Source organism: Amia ocellicauda, chromosome 2 (genome assembly GCF_036373705.1).
Source record: "Amia ocellicauda isolate fAmiCal2 chromosome 2, fAmiCal2.hap1, whole genome shotgun sequence".
Lineage (NCBI taxonomy): Eukaryota > Metazoa > Chordata > Actinopteri > Amiiformes > Amiidae > Amia > Amia ocellicauda.
The window spans coordinates 10,222,667-10,240,481 of record NC_089851.1 but is presented as its reverse complement, the minus strand read 5'-3'; the positions used below and the strand labels follow the sequence as shown (position 1 = coordinate 10,240,481).

Genomic DNA, 17,815 nt, shown 5'->3' with positions numbered 1-17,815 from the left:
AAAAATATTGACTTAAGCACTATGCATTGTTCACTTAAATAGCTTGCGGTTGAAATTCAGAAGTCTGTAGAAACATTATTAGGATCCTGATATTCTTAAGTGGACTGCCAGAGAAAACAAAATTAGATGTATCAATTTTACATGGCTTGCCCACACTTTGTAACAACCACTCAAGATCTTGTACAAACACAAATGCACAAGAAGTGTCATTTAACAAACACTGTTTCACACAGTATATGAGGAAAGACAAGTATAAACGAATGTAAGTGTTCAAGTAGCAAAATGCCCGTTTTGATATTTTAAGTCATTTTATTGTAAGCTATACCCACTTTGACTAACAGCAGTGCTGAGAGCATTTTCATTGAAATGTATAAAAACTGCAATCCAACATTCTTGTTGCCAGATGTTATCAATCAGAGAAAGAAATAAAAATCAAAATATTCAAAAATATTCCTAAATAGAACCTTGTCATCAGTTTTTTTTATTCAGTTGATTTTTGTGTATATCTTTATAGAGAGCTAGCCCACTCCTATATTTGACTTTCCATTACAGTTCCAATTCAAAAAAGTGAAAATGGAGTGACTCTCTTAGTCAGATGGAAAAGGAAAGCTACCAGGAGAGAGAGAGAGAGAGAGAGAGAGAGAGAGAGAGAGAGAGAGAGAGAGAGAGAGAGAGAGAGAGAGAGAGAGAAAGGGGAAAGGCGGAGAATATAGCAAGTGATGTTTAGATTTCGTTACAGTGCCGTGCTGTTATCCCCTCTGGGTGACCTGTTGCATGCCATTCCACCTGTTTTATTCAATAGCTTGTGATTACTACTAATAAAATCTTAGCAAGAAAGTGTTCTAAAATTTCCTTTTTTATTTCCTTAACCTTAGTCCTAACCTCAACCATAATTAACAAGTATTATGAGAAAAAAAGAAAATTGCAGGTCATTATCATGATAATTACAAGGAAATTCCTGCAACTAACTGCCAGATACTGGTAATATAAAGCAGGGGTTGAAAATGGCTTTTATGTAAGTTTTTTCCTAAGTCTTAATGTTTAATAGCAGTTCAGTTATTACACTTTCCCTAAAATCAACATACTTTGCCCAGGAGAAGTGTGTGTGCCTTTATGACAAACTACCTGAGGTTAAAACAGAATTACTGGGGACCTCACCAATTCTCTGCTCCTATACTTGATCATGAATGTACACAATGACACAGTCATATCTATATGTTTGCGTATCAACTGTTTTCATAAAAAAATTATCCCACCAAGAAAATACCACTTTCAGATGTCACATCTCATTTCCAAAAGTGTTCTGGGAAAGAGGCAGCACAGAGCAATTGAGATTTCAACACAAAGCAACAATGTGTACATTCATACGTGACACAAAGGAAGTCGTGCGGAAAAGCCAAAAAGGGAAGAAAAAATGTTATAGAGAGAGGGGGGGAAAGGTGTTGGTTGAAATTGTGTTAATGACCTTTATACACATCACATATCTCCTGACTGAAGTCCTGTTAGTTGAAAAAGACTAAGAATATCATTACATCAAAGGTGTATTCATGTGAAGCTTAAACTGTACTGTCACTGTAAAAAACATAAGCCAATGTGAAAAAAAGGAAATCATGACTGCAAAGTTTTTTTTTTTCCAAATCATGAACTAAACCAGCTAACACCAAAAAGCAAATTGTGTTATTTGAATAATAAGGCTAGCATTTTTAACCTTCACCTTTGGAACACTAAATTAACTTGACAATGATGATTTCAAAACAAAATCTTGGTAATCAAACAAACAAATACCAGAATAAATTATTTAAACAGCATTATAAATGTTTAAGAGATTTGTTCTCTAGAATGGAGTACAAGTACAGAAACCCCCTGTAATCCTCTGCTGTTTATATTTACTCTCAAGACATATACTCTGCTTTTTCCTGGGTAATTTGTTGCTTTTTGTACTTATTTTCCAAGATGATACTGATGATATTGTCAGATTTGGCTTACACGCGTTCTGGCTCAAGACAAGATATGTAACTGTACCAGTTCTCTGTTCTCCTTTAGTTTTTTCTCTCTATAGTACCAGTATTAGTCACTCTGTATTCAGACAATTTATCGTAGGAAGGTACTTCAACATATTGCACTGGACAGAATTTGGTCTATGTGCACCTCTGTGTTCTACTTTAATTTAGGTTGGTGTAATTGTATCCCAAATAACATTCCTACATTAAAGTATTCGGCTGGGCTTTCCTTCTCTTTGCAGGGACCCTGTGTTTATGACTTGTAGAAACCCAATTATTTCATTGTCTTGACATTTGAGCTAATAAATTATGCAGATCTGGTTTCAAGACAAGAATGTGAGTTTGAGAAAAGATCATTAAGATTAACATTTGACATTTACCAAAATATGGCATGAAGTCATGGCCTGAAAAATTATAGTGATTAATCAGCGCTACTGAATACAATCCATTCAGCTAATCACAATTAAGCTAATGGATGAGTCAGTAAGAAGCTGGGTTTACTAACGATGGCCCCTGAAGACAGCCAAAACATCCCCTTCCCCTTCATTGTATCAACATGTCACAATGATGTCAAATTTTACATTTACAGACTGATTAACTATAATTGCTATTTAAATGGCATTTCAAAACCAATTTTTTCAAAAGAAAAAGAAAACAGACAGAACAGGGTTTTATTGGAGCTAAATACTGGATTTTCAGGAAAACTGTTACTGTATCTTAACAATTACTTCTGTTTGATCATTAGTGCTACCTCAACAATTGTGCAAGCCCCAACAAATCTGTGTTCATTTTCCAAAGCTTCACCTGTATAACCACTCTGTCAGTCCCTTCACATGTAATTAACAGTCATAGTAAGGCCATTTAAACAAGAAGTAACAATAATTGTCAACAACCATTGGAACATCATAGTAGTACGGAACAAAATAAACGAAGGCCACTGATTAAGACATTTTAGCTGACTTATTCAGATTTTGGTCATACAGAGGGTAACAAGTTGATGGAGGAATGGACAGGACTGGGGATGTTGTTGTGCTATTGGTACTTGTCACCATTATGTGTTTGATAAAAAATACACATGGATTTACTGAATGATCAATGAAAAGCAGTCTTCATGGAACAGATCTGAGCACCTTCAGTTTTGCCACAGAAAATGTTGAAATCGTATAATTTTGTTTAGCTTCTTTTTCTTTTGTGAGACTGCTTGAGTGAAGTCTGGGCGTGAGCCAGGTGATAGGACAGGCTGTGTCCGATATCCACACAAGATGCGCATAATGCAAGTTCAGCCAGGACCTCGGAGAGGCTGTGGTCATGCTGAGGAGAGAGGGCAAGCCCCACCATGCCACGGACAGGAGCTCCTGTTAGCCAGTGTCTCCGGAGGAATGCGTGGTATGTCAGTCAAGAACAATAGCGGCTGCCCAGAGAAAAAGCCAAGATGCCATTCTCCCAGCAAGGTCAGCGAGAATGTGAGAAAAGTGTTAGACCAGGAACGCACACTCTAATCGCATTTGGTTTGCCAGATGCAGGCTTAGAAATGAATGTGATGATTGGGTGCTGAAATCCACAGCTCCACAGGCTCTGCAGCTCCTCTGGAGCATTGAGTCATCCTGGCTCTGAAACCCTTGAAAATACTTATTTTTAAGAACTCAAACCAAACCATTCTGGTCTTCCAGCTGATCAGCATCTGGGTATTACAGAAGAGCGCACGATATGGGTCTGTCATTGGCAGTGCCAGGGTGCACTTCTGCATGAAAGGGCTGTGGCAAGTTTAAGGGCTGCTGCCATTGTGGCCGATACATATGAAGAGGTTCTGGGAAAAGTCACTAATGACAGAGAAGGATCCTGTATTCTTTTTTGGGTTACCTTAAAACCTTCCAATTAGGAAAGAATACCCCTGCTAAAATAACATTTCAACAAGCCAATCAGTAGGTTTCTTCAAATGGCCACTTTTCTTCAACCCACAAGCCACAGTTCTAAAACCACATAGTCCAATCAAGGTTCTCCAACTCATTGAACGAGATTGAAAAACCACACAAAACAAGACAAAACAAAAAACAAACAAAGATTATATTTAAGAATAATTAATCATAGTTTCAATTAGTTATTTTAGCTGTTGTTAATGGATGCAATGTAACACTGACAGTACACAACTTACCAGTGGCACCTTGTTTTTCACCAGTCGGATGAGTCTTCATCATCATCAGGCAGTGGTGGCAGCTCTCGATCATAACTTTTCTGTGTCACTGTGTCATGGACAGAAAGTAAACTCTGCGAAGGAAAAAAAACACATGAATAAACGCCAGTCAACACCAGGAAACTTGTACTGGTGTGACTTACTATGACAGCTTCATAGGTGTTGTGTATTAGATTGGATTATAGAATTGTCCTCTGCAAATCTTATTGTTGATTGTCCCTGATATGTTTTTTTTTTTTTATTATTATTAAATTATCATTTTTAAAGAGGTATATTGAAATTGTCTGTCACACTCAATAACATCAATCCTACAAAAGTTTTCCATAGAGTCTCTGATATACATAACTGCACAAACAACCCTCTTAAGTAGCCTGAAGGGGAATAATAGACCAAGAATGAATGTCCAAAAACAAGAGCTCTAGTGTTTTCACCCATCTTGGTTGAGATTATTGCCAGACACAATATTTTTGTATGGGTGATACTTTGAGCCACACATCACAAGGCATTTATTAATACTGAAATTAATTTGCAAACAATTTAACCTCTTGTTCCGCCTACTGCATTGGAAATGTCACAATTATGAAAATGCCCTGCAGCCATAAAATAAAAAACAAAACACAAACAACAACAATACAAAGTACAAGGCAGCACGCTGCGATAAGACATTCAAGATGTTTCTAAGAGGGAACAGATGGAAGGCAGAGAAATAACTGGTGTGCAACTCCCAAAACCCAGTAGGTGTCTGGAGTGTGAAAACAAAACCACCGTAAAAGTTAATCCCACCAGTCAGATTTGTAAACCAAGTCTTTATGAGCATGTACATGTAGCAGTATTAGCTTTATGAGCTCCTGTTTTTATTTTCCTGAGAGACATATTCCAAAGGCTGAGCTTAAAATGGAATAGAAAATCCAGCAGACAGTTTCTGTAGAAATCTTTTCAAAAGTTTTATTTGCTTTTTATCAAATAATTAATGTGGAAATGTGTAAAGAGGCTCAGCTTTCCAAAGGCAGTGAAGATGAAAGTAGTCCTCTATCATTTTAGTCTGCAAGAGTCTGCACTGCTGCTGAACAAACAGAATTCTTTGAAAAGCACCCCTGGTGATGCACCCGTGTTATTTAACATGCCTGGTTCAATATTTAACTGCAATTAGCCTTCTTAGAAATGCCAATCAAGCATTACACATTTCAACAGCTCCGTCCAAGGACTGAGAAAGAACAGGATAGCACACAATACTGCTATAGCTCTCGAATGCTCAGAAGACTCTGCAAAGGGCCTTTCCTATTAACCTGCGATATGATCTTAGGTCTATGGGCATCATGTCCAGTATCCTGAAGGAAATGTCAATGTCTTATCAAGTCATGGTCTCTGTAGAAACTTTTCTCAATCCCCTGTGCCCTGATAGCAGAGTACAACACCTGCAATAAAAGCTTGTAAAAAGTAAAGGCCACAAGCACTGAGAGGCAATAGTCAGTCATTTAATAATGATGAAACTCTGGCCCATGAATACTGATGCACTCATGGCTATGGTTTACTTGGTTGAGACCTCAAACTTTAGAAGATTCAAAGTATGTTACAGCAATTGAATTGCCTTTCTGCAGGAATGCAGCTTGAATCTGCAGCAACAGATCAGATACTGTTATTCCTTTTTGATTTTCTTTGTATCATCTCTTCACAAAATAAGAAATGGAGGAGGCCATTTGAGCCACTGTGTTAATAAATGTATATTTTTAATCTATGCTGCAATGTTTGTGGTCCTGTTCACTTCAGTTATCAATGCAATGTTACAGAAAGTGGTCAGGAAATACATTAGTGCACAAGTAAAATGGGGTTTTGGGCTACCAAAATAGACAGTTGCTTAACAGAATTCAGTCTGCTTCAGAGACATTAACTTTGATACTGAAAAAACAAATTTAGGATCAAAATAATTTGATGTAATTACTATATTTTATCATCTCAGCAGAGGACGTTTGAACATTATCTATAACTCCACATACTAAGTTAAAACACTAAAAATCAGAATGGATTTAGTTGACTAAATAAATCAAATGTTTCCTCCTAACACAACACTCTAACGGCTGAAATGTATCTTTGAAAGAAACAATGCATACAAATAAAGCTGATGAAATTTAAATTTATCTTGTGACCCAGTTTCAAAATGTATAAGAAAACCTCTACTATTCTGCAGAGGGATTGTTTTCATCGTTAGTGTAAAAGCAGATAGATATTGTAGAAGCGATCATTCTCTGCTATTTCTATTTGCTATAGAAATAGCCTGTCCTCATAATGAACACTTTAAGCATTGTCAATATTAGTCTTTTAAAAGAGCTTAATAAAGCTGAAATGTATTTTTTCAAGTGTGAGCCATAAAAAAAAAACTTTAAACACAGACTTACTTCCAGTACAATAAATGGTTCATTTCAACCATAATCAAGAGTGATGCTATTACTATCGTACAGAGCAGCCATTCAAACCACCCATCTGCTTGCGTTTTGTGTGATGGAGATTTAAAAACCTCCTATATCAAGCGCTTGTCTTCAGAGATCTTAAGCCATTGTAAGTATTTTAATCTCGCAGAACACCCCCCCCAACCCTTTTTGGAGAAATTTCATTTCATTTTAGGAATTCAATTTATTTTACCACTGAAGTAAATCTATCATAACCTCTTTCTTTAAATGAATACTGTTCTTTCACTTCAGTACAGACAGTTCCTGGGCATATTACATTTTCAGAGGGACGCCCCTGCGCTACAAAGGCCCGCAGTACGGGCCTTCCCAACGGCCTTGTTGGGAAGCCATATAGCTAGTGCTAACTGTGTAAGCTGTCAGTGGCGGCTGTGTCACGGCATTCCCCTCTCAAAGGTCTTTAATGTTATGATTGTTTTTTTTAAGGTGGCCTATTTCTCTTTGCTAGTCAGTCCACTATTGCAACCCATTGAAGAGAGGTAAGAAGACCTATGGGTGGTCATTCCGTTAGGTCACTTTCCACCCATTAATCTGTTCCCAATTCCTCATCTTTAGCCCCTGACAACACTGAGGATAATGGGTCACTCCCTGGGGACGCCCATTTAAGATTGACAGGAAATCATGTTAGGTCACAGACAAATGCAGGGCACAGTAATATTTCCGTTTTCAAAAGAGACGGATGAGAGACAGATGGGGGTAAATGTGAAACCTAAATACACTTGAGGCTCAGACCCATGTTGCTGTATTATTCTGCAGTTCTTTTGGCTTTAGAGTACTGGGGAGACTCGTTTCTGCAGACAGAGATCGCAGAATGTTTTTCTTGTGTTGAACTCTCATCTCCTGGGGCTTCATCCTTAACTCCCATCACAGCATTGCGGCATTTGATACTTGTTGCTCCATTGAAGACATGTCGACAATTAAACGACAAGAGGACTGGGAGGGAGGAAAAAACAACACAACCGCAGTCAAGACGTTTTCCAGCACCGCCAGGTATGATGCTGCCGCTGTGACTCAGTGGTGGACTGAGAAGATGAATTAGTACCTTGTTGCTGAATAAAAACTCAGTTATGGGGAAGCATGGTGTTACTCAATTGGGGGAAGAATGATGCCAACCTATAAGAAGCAAAACTCTTATATAAAATATAAACTCTGATATAAAACTATCAAGTCACTCACTTCTTCACAAACACCTATATCATAAGTAGTAAGGAGAATTACCCCTATGCTCACAATTTTAGCATAGTTGAAACCTAATACCTCCTATCTGAGATTTAAAAAAGGTTCAGACAGTTACATTAACCTTAAGATGAACTAGCAAACTGATTTAATGAAACATCTACATGACCCAACAGCCAACACCTTTAAACCAAACACCAACTCTGTGGTTTCACTAAAGTACAGCAAATCATTTTGTGTTGATATTTTCAGAAATAATTTTTTTGGAAGCATACACTGATACGGATACTGAAAGCTGGCTACACATTATAAACATTATTCATATAAGAGACTGCAGACACTTTTTCGGCTGGGTGATTAGCTACATAACAGTTAGGTTATGATGGATTCATTATTTAATCATTCTACTGGCTGCAAAAATTAATCCAAATAAAATAAATGTGATATTTAACACTATAATAGGGCAATCAGTGAATAATCTGGAGATGAGAAGGGAAATAAGTATAGTAACTACAAAATTGAAGAAAAACAGCTTTTGAACCTGAAACAATTATTATCAACGAGGCAATACATTCCTTATGCAAACTTAGAAGGTGTAACATTTCTTTTTTGTGCAAACTGTATGCTTTAATATCATTAATCATTATGCTGGTATCCGATTATTCATTGCTTCAGATCTGGCATGAAACATACAAAATGGTATTAGATTAACGAATAAAACTGTGAGAGGGTCATCGTCCAGTTTGAAATGCTTTTTGCAATGTACGGCATTCCCCTGCGATCTGTGTAGGAGAAGCATAAAGAAGGCAGGATCATAAGAATGACACCATAGTCCATTCTTGTTTGAATTATCCCTATCTACATTTCATAGACATTTCAAATGAGCGAAACAGACAAACATAAAATAGAGTTGATTTCTTTATCCATAAGTATCCTTTATTTCTGTGACCTATATGCCTTAGGTTGAAGAAAAAAAATGATATATTAATACCATGTAGGAATTGTTGTCGAGGCAATACATTCTGCACCCATATGTGTGTTAGCAAATGTGTATACGTGTGCAAGGGACTCCTCACCTTGACATGAGGTTTCGACAGCAGCTTCAGCAGCTCTCGGATCTCGCTGTTCATTGGCTTGCTCTGCAGCTCCTCAGCCAGCTGTGAGGGGAGATTGAATTGACACAAAGAGCATTAGCCACAGCATTGTTTTACCCAGTGCGTCAGTGACAACCAGGAATCTATCTTGTTCAAGGTTATTACTTTCCAGTGTGTTCAAACAGAAGCCAGCATGAGGAAAAACAGACCATTAATCAGAGATCTTCACTGCTTGCCCCTGACAGACCCGATTTAAGCCAGGCTTTCGGTCTCAGTCTGAGCGCGGGGATTGTATCTGGCGAACGCCACGTTCAGCGCACGGCGTGATTTATTGTGCGCAGATGGAGTCGCAGCTTCTCAGTCAGAGAAACCACTGCTTGCGTGCAGACAAAGGGCTGCTTGTACAAAGACTGGATCAAAATGTTTGACACCGTCTATGTAAGACGGTTTTCAGCAAGAGGTGGTGAAAATTCACATCATTTCTGAAAATTCTCACATTCACAAAAGGGGAGGGGGGTGGGCTGAAGATTGACACACACTGCCACCTACTGGCTGGGGTTAAGATCTAAATAATGGCTCCCAGACTACGGTGCCCCACTGGGTGTTGTTTGTGTGGCACTTTGTGTGGATAAACCGTTTACGTATGCAGCTTCAAAAAAGTCGATAATCCTGAACAAGCTTTGCTGTGCTTCGGAGGGGCCACCGGTGCCAGGAGATGGCACAGAGGAAAGCAAAGAATGAGTTCAGTCTACAGAGCTCTACTATACCACAGGAAAGATCTTGCATTAATGTGTGTTGCAGTGTATACATGCGGGGTGACTAATTAGTCTTTGGTGAGGTAAAGAGGGCTGTGTTTATGAAAGGGACAGCTGTGGCTGGGTGCGTTTCATCCCTGTTTCACTTTCCCCACTGCTGAAGCAAAGTCTAGCTCTGTGGACTTTTCCACTCCCAGCATTCCTGAGGCTGACAAACGCTCTGATTGATGCCTGCAGCGGCACAGCTGATTCTTCAGTCCCCTCCCCAGGCAGCACGCTCTCCGGTTTATCAAGCCTCGCCTGCCTCGTGGAGGGAAGCCACGGCGCAGAGCTGAACTCATTCATGAGTCAACATTAAAAGGAGTGCAGGGGTTCCTGTACAATGTACGTATTGTTTGGGGAAAGATTAAAAAGAAAAAGAAAGCAGGGATCTTTTGATAAGCATATTTTTTCAGCTGTTTCCAGCTAGTAGCAGTTTTTATTTTGTTTGTTTATGGTGTAATTACAGTTCATTTGATACACTGTTACAGTAATATCTTTAGATATACAAGACTGGACCTGCGCAAACAAATCAGCCATGTTTAGCAATAAGCTTACAAGGCATTTGTGGACTTGGATCCTTAATAAAATTAGTATTTACACTTACATTGTCAAACTCTTGTTTTGGTTTGGATTATTTTAAGCTGTGCGGCTTTATTAACATAAAACAAGAAAGGAAAGTGATCCATTTTGCAATAATAAAAATCTATATTTAGCTCACAGATTTAAAGAGGATTTTAAAAATATGCTTATTTTCAAAACCGGAACAGATCTCCTCTTCACTGAAACAGAGGTACATTCCAACAGCGGCCCACAGACCAATGCAAAAGCCTTGGTGGAGCGCTGTGGTTTAAATTTGGCAGTATTGCCAAATGTGACATGTTATATGTAGGTACATATGTAACACATTCCATACAATATGTAGTGCAAGAATTCCTCAAACACCCCCGACATAATTAACACACCTGCTGGGACAGATGAAAGAAAATAGAGAAATCACTTGCTTCCACCCTCCTACCCGACTTGGAAAACCTACTTCAGTGACCCACAATACTTTTTCAAACCTGCACACAGTGTTGTAAGATATTAATTGCTTTCACATATTCATTCAATTAAAACATGGATTAAGAAATGTAGTTAAGGGATCTTTAACTTGACATTCACACAAAAAAAAGTGATCCACCAATTACTTTTATGCTTTCAGAATGGTTTCATTGGTACAATTCATTATGTAAAATTATGTGTTAAATATTCAAGTTAAAGGAAAAAGTTAAACGCAAAAAAGCAAAACCTGTCTTAACCAGTTTTCTTCGTTTTTTCAGAGCTTTTAAAACTCTTTCAGGGCTTAGCAAAATATGAATATATCAACTACAGGGTGAATAAAATGGCTAGCTTGTTAACAGAATCCAATACGCTCATGAACATGTATGCTCAGGTTTAACAGCTATACAAAGGCTACACACACCAGATGCTTTGGGGGAGGAATGACTTCAGAAGCCCAGGGATAGGTACCCATAGGCATAAGAGCACAGCCTTCAAATGCACTCTACGGAGCACAAGGTCAGGGTCAACCATTGATAACAGCACATGACTCTTCTGACCTGCCCACCATAGATCACGATCAGTGCCTTAAGAGACAAAAGATGATCCACGCAGCAGACACCTGCATATTGCACAACATGTGTGGGAACCTTGAAATCTACATCGGTCAGTCAGGCATACTGACTATGTCCTAGTGCTGGTACATGGAGGAAGGGAGATAAAAAAAGTAAATCAAATAAGTCCCTTTATCCTTACACTAGGGTTATAGACTTTGTTGGAATTGACTGGGATTCAGTTGTGAAAGATTAGTTTTTCATAACTTGTCGTGCTTCCCCTGCGTTATCACAGTGGGACCGTGGAGCTGAGTTCTGACCACACAGTGACCCATCTGACAGCCTGTCTTATAAAGAGACCCCCTAGTAGGACCTTGAACTCCAAGCAGTGCCCTTGTCCTGAACATCAAGGGCTTTCCTAAAGAAACATTTGTCTGAAACAAACTGGCAGCCAATCTATAAAACCTGCAGGTCTTATGTGATTATTTTTATCTTCCTCTTCCAATTCAAGACTAATTATACTGACATACCGCTGTATGTTCTTTAAAGAGAAGACATTTTTCTAAGCACTGTGATTACAATAAACAGACTTTAGGATTGCCACATGTCGCAGATATTTAAACATGTGCCCTTTCTCCATCCCTAACTAGGCTGTCTCTTGGTTTATACAGGTGGGTATGCAATATAACTGAATGTTACATTTAATGATCAACAAGAGACAGGGACTGCAGGTCAGTTTTTTTTTTATTTTATGGTGAGGAGGGTTAAAATTATGACTTTAGGAAATTACCCGCTCCATCAGAGCTGACAATTTAAATAATTTATTTCAGAGGGCATGATGGCAATTTGGACTGTAGACCGTACCCATAAATCACCCTGATTCAATATCACAGGTATACAGTGACAGGTCCTTTCACATTTATTTATTTCATATGCCTCATTTCTTTGGTTTTATCTGTCATTTTTCTTGTCCTGTCAGCTGCCCAACACTCCAATCCATCTTTATTTTTCTTACACATTCCTTTGTACTGTCTGTTACCCAAAATACCATGCGGTTGACAATCCTTGTGTCCCAGAGGGGCTCAGACCTGGATTTTCTATTACACAGCTTCTCAAACTGAACAAGAGGGATCTCTCGGTGCACTGTGTGTGGAGGAGGCAAGTAATCAAAGTCATCGAGGGTCAAAAGGCGGCATTTTTTTTGAAGTACAAATAAAACGGCAAAAGCTCATCTTGTTTTTGGAAAGGGATAGAAGCAGACTTGCATTCTCTACAAAGGGAGACTTACATCATTAGCCAAGATCCCGGCACTTGGCAGGACCGGTACCGGACACTGCTGCTCTTAGTACTGCATTTTCTCATGAATCTGAAATACAAGGGTAGAATGATTTCATTTTTCATTTTTCAAGACAGCAAGGAGGCGGGTCGGTGGGCACATGGAGGGGGGTAGGGTGAGTTCAATATCCCCGGTGAGCACGACAGCTTCAGTAGGGCAGGGGTGGCTGTACAAACAGCTCCTCTGCCTCGGCAGTATCTGTTAACAAGAGAAACAGCCGTGTGGAAAACGGTCAAGGGCCCCAGCACTTTCAAGTAATTCATCATTAAACCTCAAGCAAGAAAAAGAGGAGTTCTATAAATATGGGCTCAGACAGAAGAAATGAGCAGCGTGTTCAGAAGCATGCAATCCCTCAGAGGGGAATTCACTGTTCAATTCATCTTCTTTTCTCACTTATTACTTAAAAAAAAAAAGTAACTGCATTTTAAAGCTTCTGGTTCATTTGACAAAAATCACAGTGCCAAAAGAGGTAGGATGTGTTCATTAAAATAAATCTTAGGTAAAAGTAGGTATGTAATAGACCACACTGTGTTAAAACCAATAAAAACACCCATAATCAATATTCATATTATTTAACAAAACAACTTTATATCATCTATGGAAGACATGACATGAAACTTGAAGGAATAAAAATAGCAGTCTAGGATAACAATGGGTGGCAAAATAAAGGAAATAAATGATCCAGAATACTAAATCATCCCTGTTAATCATGGTCTGTGCCTGAAAGACTGAATCCCCAGTGAAGCCTATAACCCCTGAGTGCCAGCATTAGACTGAGGTTATTAGCGTCCTGACCTATTTTAAGACAGTGTTGTTGTTTTTTTAACCAGAGCCTTAGCAATATCACTCATCAGACAACTGGACCAAAGCCCTGAAATGGAAAATTGAACAGTGAATAAATAACAGTGAATCCCTGCTCCAAGACCACACATAAAACTCTTTCTTTCCCCAATTAGTGTTGTTAATGAACCCCTGTGTAATAAGATGTGAATTGTACAATATGCATTTGACACATGCTTAGAATGTAAGCATGTTTAAGAGATAATTTGACACAATTCAAGATTATGTTTTATTTATGAAAACAAAAAACAGACAATTCAGGTCAAATAAAATCTAGTATTGACACTAAAATATATTTAAAATAATTTAATGTATATGCATACAATTCTGAGAAATACATTATAACCATTTATTAAAACATCTATTTAGAATTCTTACTTTCTTTTTCAATGGAATTAGGATTAATATTTTCAGAAGACATTACACAAAATATGCCTTATTGATGTGTAGTATTATTCATGTCTCCTATTTAGTTTTTATTTCCATACATGTATTAAAATAGGCTTAGTAAAGAAATCATAATGATAATGTTTTATGTTTAATATTCCAAGTACGCCAAGAACAACCTTTTAGGTAAGTCTCCTTCTGGCTTTGAAGGAGCACCACTACAGGGTCAAATCCCCACGCAAAGTCGACATTACTCTACACATTAAACACCCTGCATTGCGTTTGCCATTCTCTAAATCCTGGAAGGCTTGCCAGTTCAGGCAGCTCATATACAATGGCTGCACTGATATTAGGAAAAACATGAGTTTGAAAATGTCTCGTTTTAAAAAGAACAGACATCCTTGAAAATGAAAAGGCTGAGAACATATTTGTGATGAAACCCTGTCCTTTTGGCAGCGTTGTCTGTTGAGGGGAGTTACTTCTTTTTCGGTTGTTATTAAGTTAGAGAAACAAAAGTTCAGTGGTAAAAGCTGTTAGACCATCACCTCAATCCCGATGCCATGTGAAGGACGTATACATAAATACTGACTGAAGTTCCACAGAAATAAAAAGTTGACTGTTTCGCTAGGAATGTCCCTCACTTTGTGATCCAACCCAGAAAATGACATCTGCTTTGGTAGTTTCAAAGTGTCTGGTTAGTTACAGTGGAATATTCTTGGTGAATTGAGATTAAATGCGTTATTTACAACTGTGGACATAATCCAATAGACTGTCCGTCTGCACAAGAATGCACCTATCTGCCATTGTCTCACATTTAAAAGCTATTACTGCACTTTACATATCATAGTAGAAATTTTTCAGGCCCCTGGTGATAGGGTTTTTGGCAGGGGCCCTGATAGAGTGGAAAAACTACACTTCATTCAGAGCAGGGGAATGGGGGTGTAAGGTTAAAGAATGTAACGGAAATCAAAGAGGTATTAATTACAAAAACACATAAATATTTAGTGATGAATATTAACTTGTAACATTATTATTTTTTTTTAATTTCTATGTTGAATTCACCTGTATGAGTGCGTGGATAAAGCACTTTTTTTCTCCCACTAACGTTTCTTAGTTTCATCACATCTAGTAATTCTAGGTTAATTTGCTGTCTCCTACTGTATGTAGTACACAAGGCATATCCACATGCCTCTTCTCTTAATTAGCCAGTTGACCAGCACAATGGAGGAAAGCTATTTATCAGATATCCATTCAGCTCCCACCATAGCTGCAGACCCCACCACATCCCATTGCTGCAGCCACACAACAACCAATCACCCAATCACAGACAAGCTAAACATGGGGTGTCAGAGGTGTCTTCTCGTTTTGGGTCCAGCCCTTCTCTTGGCTCCTTAATCTGTGTATGTAAATTATGAACTGGATGAATTTAACACTTCTCTCCAGACTCTGGAGTGTTCTGTGGGTACAATATTTTGAGTAATGAGCAATATTTAAAGTTATCAGCTGTAAAACTAAATTGTTAAATTGTTGTCTTAGATAAGCCCACCTGAGAAAATAGTTATTATAATACAATAATTGAGAGCCCTTTTTGGAACACATACCAGTGGCTCTCTGGGACTGGAGTCTGATCCAGAAGATACCTTTGTAATCTCTTGTCAAACAGCCATCCGCCCCTGTCAGGCAAACCTTTCATATGATTATTGTGAAGACAGCACAAATGATGGTATACAAATTACAGAGTGGTCTTCGCTATGACTGCAAACAAAACCAAACATTTAATCAGCTCTGCTCAACCAAAGCATTACGTGATAGACTTCCCCAGGGCATGCTGAAACCAACCAAAAACAACATCCTGTCAGGAAACCCATTTCTATACTGACCAGCTTTAATTACACACTCATCCATATTTATAATTATATTCATGTATTTCTATCTCCCAATTAAGTGACAGCTCTTTGAGCAATTGTGCTCTCAGCTGTTTTGTGGAACATAGGATGATTTTGGTTGCTGACATGTATCTTCCACGTGTCGGCACTACCACGTGTTTGCATAAGTCATTACATAGTAGGAGCGCAAGTGAGTGAATTGAGTTACACAGTTCCAAGTTATACTAAACTTTTGAGGGCAGTCAATCTGAGAAAATCATCATAGGAAGCTAATTCTGATTTCAGATCAAAAAATAAAATAAAATAATAAAAATAACTATTGTAGAGTTTAACATTGTCATGAATTGCCTTAAATTTGCCTTTCCTGAGATTAAAACAATAGAAGTGGCAGTGGTCAAGGAATAGGAAGTACAATTCTGAACAAGGGTTCTTGTCAAACAAGCTGGTGTAGACAACTGACTTACAAAGCAGAAGGTCTTACTGTATAGAAGTATTCATTCATAGTAAAATTATACATTGGTGTCGATGCTGAGTGATATTACCAGGAAATAGCTCAGAGAGTAGGACCTACAGATAAAGACCTCTAGTTCAGAAAACTAGGCTGTCAAAGCCAGTTATGAATTCCCCATGGGGCACTAAATAATTTATCTGGTGCTGACTTAACTGGGGGAGCAGACACGACTATTTTAACCAATACAAATCCAGGCTCCCAGAAAACGGCTTCAGCCAATAATATTGCAGTTCATTAGAAAGGGCGTTTCTATCTCTCACATTGTTTTTTTTTAACTTGATTAGCAAATCTGCGCTATGAATCCAAATCGCCCATTAGAAATCCGCCCAGCTGTAAAATCGCAGTCTTTACTCCGTAAGATTGAAGGACGAGCATCAGTGGATTATATTTATTTCAAAATAGACTGGATCCTTCATCGCAGGGCTGTGCAGCCTCTTCTCAGTGGGGGACTGAGGCTTGACATTATATTGGGGGGGCTTCTCTTTACACCTTGTTGGCACACATATGTATTTATTTATTTGACTGTACGCACTACATGTGTGATTTTGGTTTTAAACTTTACCCATTGCAAATCATTGCAATATTAGCTAATTACTTTAAGTTGGATAATGTACTGTATTTTTTTAAATATGTGCACACGAAAATAAATTAAACAATACATACTAAAGCCAAATAAATACACTAACAATAAACACATTGCCCTAGCCAATCGAACACATATATCCATTAAAATACAATTAAACATAATAAAAATACATACAATACAGCAGTCTGTTAAAATGCCAAAAGCATTGTCTCTTAACCAAACGAATTTAAAATTAATACAAAAACACCAAGAACTTCAACCTTGGCATGTGTCATGTAGATTATGCTAATTGTATTACACACAGTATTTCAAAGCATTTTTCAAGAAAAAAAGAAACATCACATTTGTCACTTATTTCGACAGTATTTTAAAAATGTGTTACGCTGCATGTACAATATATAGTGATTAAACACTTATTTAATCTAGGCAAAGCTGTGGTTAAGCCATGCCTATTCTAACAATTAATCTTCTCATAAATGAGCCCATGTTAATTGTGATTTAAATTTCCATACGGTTACACAGAGATGCCAGTAACGCCCTTTCTAATAAACTGCACCATTATTGGCTGAAGCCATTTTCTGTGAGCCTGGAGTTTTATTGGTTAAAATAGGTGAGTCTGCTCCAATTGGCTAGAAGGACTGAAGTGGGTTTGGCACAGAGCATGATTGACAGTTGGTCTGTTCATCTGGAAGTTCATTGGGTTGTCTGGAAGTTTGTCTGGAAGTTCATCAGGCCGTCTGGAAGTTCATTGGGTTGTCTGTAAGTTTGTCTGTTCATCTGGAAGTTCTTCAGTTTGTCTGGAAGTTTGCATGGAAGTTGGTCTGTTTGTCTATTTGTCTATTGCTGTATGGACAAATTGTTGAATTTCCCAATGAATTTCCCAATGAACTACCAAATTGATGGACAAACACATTTGGCACATATCCATATCTGTGAGAGCCTGCAGTGCATACAGTG

General features: G+C 38.2%; 1 pseudogene; it reads right to left on the bottom strand.

The window, feature by feature from the left end:
- LOC136712328 (MAGUK p55 subfamily member 7-like) overlaps positions 1 to 17,815 on the bottom strand; it is an 89,246-nt pseudogene that overhangs the window by 48,710 nt on the left and 22,721 nt on the right.